Raw genomic sequence first — 8648 nt, 5'->3', positions numbered from 1 at the left:
AAGATGAAGTAGGGTATGAACCCATCACCCTACACTTAAAATAAAGCACTATCCCAGTGCTTCCAATTAAGCTTAAGGTAGGGTGGCAGTATACATCCTGATCACTCAAACGGTACTATAGAAGCCATGTCTTCAGGAGCCCCATCCACATCATTTCCATCATCATCAACTCTATCATCACCAGATTGCTCCTTTCATCAAACTCCATGTCAGAATCCCTGTACCTATTTTATTCATCAGTGGGTACATCATCATCAACCGGCTCAACAAAATCTGGGCCAATCATCAATATATTCCTAGCATGATGGCTGAGTAGATAGTCGAGCTCTACACTATAGAGCTCCTCTAGTATAGCTAGTCTGCCTTCTGTCCTCGACATCATCGTCATGAGACCATATAGCCTTCCCAGCACCTCATCAGTCCTTGTCTGTCGCTCTTGCATGGTTAAAATTAGGCCAGATGCCCCTGATGTGCTTCTTGCAGTAGTTATATCCACAGGGCGAGTGATTACCTCAGGATTATTATCTAGCTCCTCTTCGTAGATGGGGCAGAAGGTCCTGCCTTGGCCTTGCCCTTGCTTGGTTGTAGTTCTATTATGACTCAAGAATTGAGAAAAGGATAAAAGAGAGGTAGAATTTATAAAATTTATCATAGAGGAGGATGATAGGTTGGTACCTAATGTTGAAATAAAAGGGTTTAGGGTTTTGGTGAAGATGTATTTATAGAAGGGTGGGTCGGGGTAGGTTTAGTTAAATTTTTATGTTCGATTTTAACCCCTTTTGTGTTGCGTTAAGATCACGTAGACCTAATGGAGAATGCCAATTGCAATTTAATTGCCCACCACGACGTGCTAAATTTTTCAACTACCACTGTAAATTGATAATTTTCAATATTCCAAGTTACGCGACACGCTAAAAATTGTGAAAGGCCACTGGAATTGGACAATTTTCAAATGACACTTCTCCATGTTGCGTTGGAAATAGTGTGTCCTTACTGGAATTTGTCAATTGCCAAAATACTCAGTTCCACGTCGCACCATTCTTCAAAATTATATTCCTTATGTAATTCTCACTCTTTTCTTACCTGAGAAAATCCCCACTTACACATATCATTTTGGAAACCTGATTACTTTCCTCAATTGTGGTAATCTCCTCATTTCACTTTGAAATTCCCTGCAATCTCAAACAAAAATAACAAAAATTATAAGTAAAAATGGGTTGCCTCCTACTCAGCACCTTAATTTTGGTCGTGGAACGATTCATTTTTTGGTATTTTTCTTTTCTTTTTTACTATACAAGCCAAGAATTAAACTACCTATTATAATACATTCATGGTTTACCTCCCACATAGTGCCTTATTTTACGTTGTGGCACGACTCAGCTCACCATCACTTATTAGAAAAAGTGACAGACTCCTTGTGTTTATCTGGATAATCAGTCTAATATTTCTTTACACACTGTCCATTCACAAGGAACTTCTCCATCTTTTATTTATTCCACAACTCCATAGCTCCCTGGGGTGTCATACGCACCACCTCAGAATACCATTTCTATCATAATTTACCCAGAAACAATTTAAACCGTGAATTAAACAACAACACAAGTTGTCCGGGTTCAAATTCCCTAACTTGAATTTGCTTGTCATTCCATCTTTTCATTTTCTCCTTGTAAATCTTGGCGTTTTAATAGGCGTGGGGTCTAAACTTATCAAGCTCATTCAGTTGTAATAACCTTTTTTCTCCCGTAGCAGTCATCTCAAAATTCAGCTTCTTCAAAGCCCAATATGCTTGGTGTTCCAAATCTACAAGAAGATAACATGCCTTACCATACACTAAGAAATATAGAGATGTCCCGATAGGTGTTTTGTACGCTGTTCGATATGCCCAAAGTGCATCACCAAGCTTCTCCGCCCAATCTTTTTTCGTCCCATTCATGGTCTTCTAAAGTATTTGCTTAATCTCTCGATTAGATACCTCTACTTGTCCACTCATTTGAGGATGGTATGCAGTGGCAACCTTGTGCCGCACACCATATTTAGCAAGAAGATTCTTGAACCAGTTATTGATAAAGTGCGTACCTCCATCACAAATTATTGCTCTTGGCATACCAAATCTAGAAAATATGTTCTTCTTCACAAACTTCATCACCACTCTTCCATCATTAGTCAGACTCGCCATAGCTTTCACCCATTTAGAGATATAGTCAACTACAACAAGAATGTACAAATTACCTTTCGAAGGTGGGAAGGGGCCCTTGAAATCAATCCCTCAAACATCAAAGACTTTACTTCTAAAATATTGTTTAGGGGCATCTCATGATGCCTAAATATAGTACCCAACCTTTGAGATTGATCACAAATCTTTACAAATACCACTGCATCTCTAAACAGAGTCTGCCAGAAAAAACCTGATTGCAATACTTTCCTCATAGTCCTCTCACCCCCATGATGTCCATCATATGGAGATAAGTGGCAATCTTGTAACATCTTTAAAAATTCAGCCTCTGGAATACACCTATTAATCACTCCATATAGACCCTTCTTGAAAAGGTACGGTTCATCCCAAATGTAAGAATGAGAATCATGAAGTAATTTCTTCCTTTATTGTGACGTGGTTTTTGGAGGATACACCCTACAAAATATCAATTTTACAATGTCAGCATACCATGGGAACTCAACTGCAGCTAATAACAACAACTTCTCATCAGGAAAGTCTTCCTTGATACTCTGCAAGTCATCCAAAATATGGTCTCGATTTTTCATCCTTGACAAGTGATCAACAACTTGATTTTCAGCTCCCTTTCTATCACGCACCTCAAGATCAAATTTTTGAAGTAGCAGAATCCACCTAATTAATCGTTCCTTTGCATCCTTTTTGTTCACAAGATACTTAATGGCAGCAGGATTGTATGAATAATGACCTCGGTACCAACTAAGTAAGATCAAAACTTATTGAATGCATATACCACAGCCAACATCTCTTTCTCTGTAATTGTGTAGTTAACTTGAGCATCATTCAGAACCTTGATAGCATAGTAGATCGATTGAAATACCATCTTTTTTCTCTGACCTAACACTTCTCCTACTACAATATCAATAGCATCACACATTAGCTCAAAAGGTAACTCTGCGATCAAAATAGGTGCTTCCGTCAACTTCTTCTTAAGCTTTTTGAAAGATTAATGGCAATGAACTCCAAACTCGAACTTGGCTTCTTTCTCTAACAATTTGCACATGGGACTTGCTATCTTTGAGAAGTATTGAATGAATCATCTATAGAACCCAGCATGTCCCAAAAAACTTCACACTCCTTTGACTGTAACTAGATGAGGCAACTTTTCAATATCTTCAAACTTAGCTTTTTCAACTTCCATCCCTTTGCATGACACTTATGACCTAAGACAATTCCTTCCTTAACCATAAAATAACACTTTTCCTAATTCAATACCAAGTTTCTTTCTTCGCATCGAGCTAGAACTTTATCGAGATTTTGCGAAAACTTTTCAAATGAGTTACCATATACAGAGAAATCATTCATGAATACCTCCACAAATTCTTCCACCATGTCCAAAAATATCTCCATCATACACCTCTGAAATGTAGCAGGTGCATTCCAGAAGCTGAAGGGCATGCGCCTGAAAACATATGTACCATATGGACAAGAGAACGTATCCTTTTATTGTTCTTCTGGTGCTATGATTATCTGATTGTATCCAGAGCACCCATCTAGAAAACAATAATACTCTTACCCTACCAATCTATCCAGGATTAGATCAATGAAGGAAATGAGATAGTGATCTTTACTAGTTGCTTCATTCAACATCCGATAATCTATACATATTCTCCAACTGGTCACTGTACATATGGGAACTATCTCATTATTATTATTCGTTACTACTGTCATTCCTCCCTTCTTTGGTAGGCAGTGCACCGGACTTACCTATTTGCTATCGAAAATTGGGTAACCAATACCACTATCTAACCACTTGATCACTTTTTTCTGGACCACCTCCTTCATCATAGGATTCAACCTTCGTTGTTGCTGCACTCTAGGTCTGTACCCCTCTTCCATGTAAATATTTTTTATGTCAAATACTGGATTAATTCTTAAATGTCAGACATCTGCCAGCCAATTGCCTTCCTTCTTCTTTTGAGAACTACTAAATCTTCTTTTACCTATACATTGAATAATCCTACAGACAAAATAACAGGCAAAGTATCTTGATCACCGAGAAAAACATATTGTAAGTGAGGAGAAAGAATCGTAAGCTCTAATTTATGAGCTTCTTTAGATGAAGGCCTAGGTGGTGGACTAATTGGTCTATTCAAAGGCTCGATCAATACGTTCTTTGTCTTAATTATAGCCAAATTCATAACCTGAATCAATTCCAATGCTTCCAAATCCCCATGCAGATCATAATCCATCAAAGCTCGCTCTAATGGATCATCAAACAAAAGGAACTGCCAATCTGAAGTAACATCAATAGTTGATATTTAGGACAACTCCTCATATATGGCTAGTAATTTCTATGCTCTGTACACATCAAAAACCTCTACTTTATTGTGCACTCGCATTGTCATTTTTCCAGTTGCCACATCAATGAGTACTGCTATGTTGCTAAAAAGGGTCGTCCTAAAATAATTGGAACAACTGGATCTGCCTCAAATTCAAGGATCACAAAATCCACCAGAAAGATTAAAGATCTCATTTGCACCAATACATCTTCAATAATACCATTTAGTTTAGCAAGCGACCTATCTTCCAACTGCAACATAATAGTTATGGGTTTGGGGCTTCTAAGACCCATCTTTCTATACCATGACGTGGGCATGATATTTATGCTAACCCCTAAATTACACAATCCACAGACATAAATAGTTTGACCAAGGGTAATCTGCAAGGTAAAACTCCCCGGATCCTTCAATTTTGTGGGCAGTATTTTTTAAATTTTGGACATGCACTCTTGAGTAAGTGCAATTGTAGCATATTCAGTCAATCGATTCTTAATAGCAACAATATCCTTTAAGAATTTAGCATATTTTGGCACACTCTGCAGAATGTCAACAAAAGAAAGGTTTACTTGGACTTGTTTCAGAAGATATAGAAACTTCTTAAGTAGGCTTCCTCTTGATGCTTTCTTTCCCTTTGAGAAAAGGGTAAGGGGATAGTCTTCTTCTCTACACGAATCTATTCACTAGCCTCTTTTTCTTTTACTTTCACTTCTACATTCTCTTGCAAACTATCATCAGTGACAACAGGATTATCCTGCTCCTGAACCATCTCCTTAGTATGTAGCCTACTCCTTGTTGTAACTGCATTCACCGGTTTACAATTAGCCTCAGTGTCGCTAGGCAATGCTTTTTGTGGCCTTCTATTCTGCGATCCTATGATTTGACCTAACTACAACTCCAGATTTCATATGAGCAATTATTGATTCTTCAACTCAGCTAAAAACTGTGCCTGTTGAGCCTTCATGTCCATCGTAAATTATGCTTGTTGAACCATAAAATGCGTAAGCATCTCCTCCATATTACTATTTGAAGTGGTCACCTGATTATTATAAACTGGTTGTGGATTTGGTTGCACTGGTACCTTACACTGATTTGTATTCTGTGCCTGATTCCTACCCTAGGAGAAATTAGGGTGGTTTCTCTAATTTGGATTATACGTACTGCCAAAATTCTATTGACCCCTACAATTTGCATTCCCCATATATTTGACTGAATCTGGATTAACAGAACATGCATCTTCTTTATGCTCACCACTTCTACAAACTTCACACCATGAATATTCCTATTGAGCTATATTCATTGTGGCTGCTGGTTGTGTTCTACCCAACTTTAAGTTGCTGATATGAGTAGTCATATGGTTCTACATTACTGTAATCTGTGCTTGTAATGTAGTGAATTGATCAACCTCCAAAACCCCTACAACCTTCTTGGGAGCATTCCTCGAGTCTGCATGCTAATTAGGATTCCCTTATGCAATTCGATTCAGAAGGTATACAATTCTTCATATGTTTTCTCCAAAGATTGACCCCCTACTGCTGAATCTAAGAGAATCTTTGTATTAGACTCAAGGACTTTTGTAAATGTATGAACCAAAACATCATTCGATTGATGGTGATGAGGATATTTTTTGAGCATGCCCTTGAATCTCTCCCAAGCTTGGTAGATATTTTCTCCATATTTTTATCTAAAATTTAATATCTCACTCCTCAATCGTGTAGTTTTCTAAGATGGAAAAATTCAACTAAGAAACCTTAGAGCACAATCTTCCCATGTAGTGATGGATTGGTGTGATTCAGCAAGTAGCCATTTCCTTGCTTCCCCCAGTAGAGAAAAGGAAAAGAGTGTCAATCTGACATAATTAGTATTCACATCTTCAGGAATATATGTATCGCTTATCTCCAGGAGGGTTTGTAAGTGCTGCTATGGATCCTCATGTGAGAGTCCCTGAAATTCTCCCGCAGATCTCAATAATTGCACCATATTTTATTTCAATTCCCATCGGCCTCCTAGTTTAGGATTTAGAGTATTGTTAGTCACGAGGTATGTAAGTAGGATTACCACCTCATAAACAGGTCTTGTGACTGGTTGAACAGGAACATCAAGAACAACAGGAGCTAGAACATTTCCAACATGTAGATCAGCAAATATGGGATCGAGTATTTCCACCATCTATCCCTAATGAATATAGTATTGAGCTCTTCGTCTATAATGAAAATTACTTCTGGTTCTGCAAAGGGCTCTACTAACTCTTTATCCCTAGCCAGTTCAATGTTCAGCTAAACCAGCAAAAATTCAGCTGCTAAGATCAAGTTGTTAACACTTAAACATATTATCAAAAACCAAAAATTCAAGCAATTTAATAATTTTATTTCATCCCTGGAAACGATGCCAAAACTTTATTATGTCTTTATGCACACGCAAGTGTATGTGATCTTGCAAGTAATATAATGACTTAGGCAGTCAAATATCATTCCCTCGACAATCAATAAACTAGAAATTTATTCAATCTTGAGTTCAAAACAATTGAGTATTAAGTGTTTGATGGTATCAAGATTAAGTTGATTCTGTAACTAAAATGTAAATTACTAAACAAGAAATAATTAATGATGACTAAACCAAAGTAAGCAACAGTTGAAATCAGTAATGAGGACGATTCCAAGATTAAGGTATTTTGAACAATCATACAATTCTCTATTCTTTTCATAGTCTAATTTATTATCGGGTTGATGGTTTTCAAGGATTATGCCACGATCTTGGTCTCCCGACCTCAAATCTTCTATCTATTGAATATTGTAACTACAACTCCCGTAAAGTTACAACAAATCTTCTAGATTCATGAAGTTTTCTTCTTGCAAGTGAACCAAGCAAGGCTTCTAGGTATATCTCTATACTAGATGCTAATTCAAATCCCTTATTTTATAAAAGAATAAGAGCCTTGCTCCATAATTTCTACATTCTATCCTATGATTCTCCTCCTGGATTCACATAGAAATATAAAATTATTCTAAAGGTGTCCAATCATTAAAATAGTAAGCTCAATAAATTAAGAACAACCCAGATGATAATCCAAAAAGAAACTATGAATAGGAATCTTAAAAAGTAATCATGTTCTTAGCCTCAACCCCAGAAATAGGGTGTTTATCTAATCATCTTTGGATTCGTCATCCAAAATAAGTAATAAATCATACCCAAAAAAAATTCTTGAAGTAAGGAAATTTAAAAGAATGTTTAAGAACCCTAAAAGAGAGAAATTTCTGCTTTTTCCACCGCTGCTCTTCTTGACAAAAAATATCCCCACATTCTCTTAGATTTTTCCTTTTATAGCTGGGAAAATACACTTAAAATATTCCCAATTTGTCCACCCGGAATGTTGCGCCATGACTTTGATTGCTATTTTCCATCAAAATCTAGGTAATTGCGGAGATCAAATATTCCCTGACAATTGTATAATACACCCTCCCCATGACGTGCCACTAACGCGGTGAGCCATTGAATTGGGACAATTGCAAAATAGTTATCCTCTGTGATGCGCTAAACCTTAGGTTGCCAAATCTGATAAATGAAACTACTCCGTGACGCGGTAGTTTCACGAACCTCTACTGGAATTGGACCATTGCTATTTGGTTCATCTATGCAATGCGGAGTGTTTTCAAATAAGGATTCCTACTTTCCAGCTTCCATTTTTCAGCCTAATTTCACTGTGTTGCATTCCTTCACTACTTCCATATCCTCTTGTATCCAATTATGCACAATTCTTCATAATCATAAACCTAGAAGTACTAATAATATCCATTAGGCACGAAACGGAATAAAATTTGAATTATACTTAAGGATTCATTCAAAAGTTCTTGAACTAAGCCTAAATCTGGGTGCATATTAGTGCTTTGAGCATATAAATATGCCCAAGATCAATGCTTTCACTACTCGCAAGGATTTTAACGCATCACTTAATGTCATTACTAGTACGTTGAACTCTTTTCTCGTAATGTGTACTATTTACTTAACCAGGAGTCCACTCTTTCTTATGTGACCCTATTTGCGGTTATGTATTTTTGTTTCAATCCCAAGTATTTCAAACCCTTTTTCTATTTCTACCAAGGTGGGTTACTCTGTGGATTCTAGAAGAGTCTATTCAGGTT

General features: G+C 37.0%; 1 non-coding gene across 1 annotated transcript; it reads left to right on the top strand.

Moving 5' to 3' along the window:
- Positions 1-6115: 6115 nt before the first annotated feature.
- Positions 6116-6222, top strand: LOC124898203. Its single transcript, XR_007055179.1, has one exon. It is a non-coding gene; the product is annotated as a small nucleolar RNA R71 (small nucleolar RNA).
- Positions 6223-8648: the final 2426 nt, after the last annotated feature.

This window comes from Capsicum annuum, chromosome 4, assembly GCF_002878395.1.
Source record: "Capsicum annuum cultivar UCD-10X-F1 chromosome 4, UCD10Xv1.1, whole genome shotgun sequence".
In the NCBI taxonomy this organism is placed as follows: Eukaryota; Viridiplantae; Streptophyta; class Magnoliopsida; order Solanales; family Solanaceae; genus Capsicum; species Capsicum annuum.
Note: the sequence above shows the minus strand (reverse complement) of the source record. Positions and strands in the feature narration are given on the sequence as shown.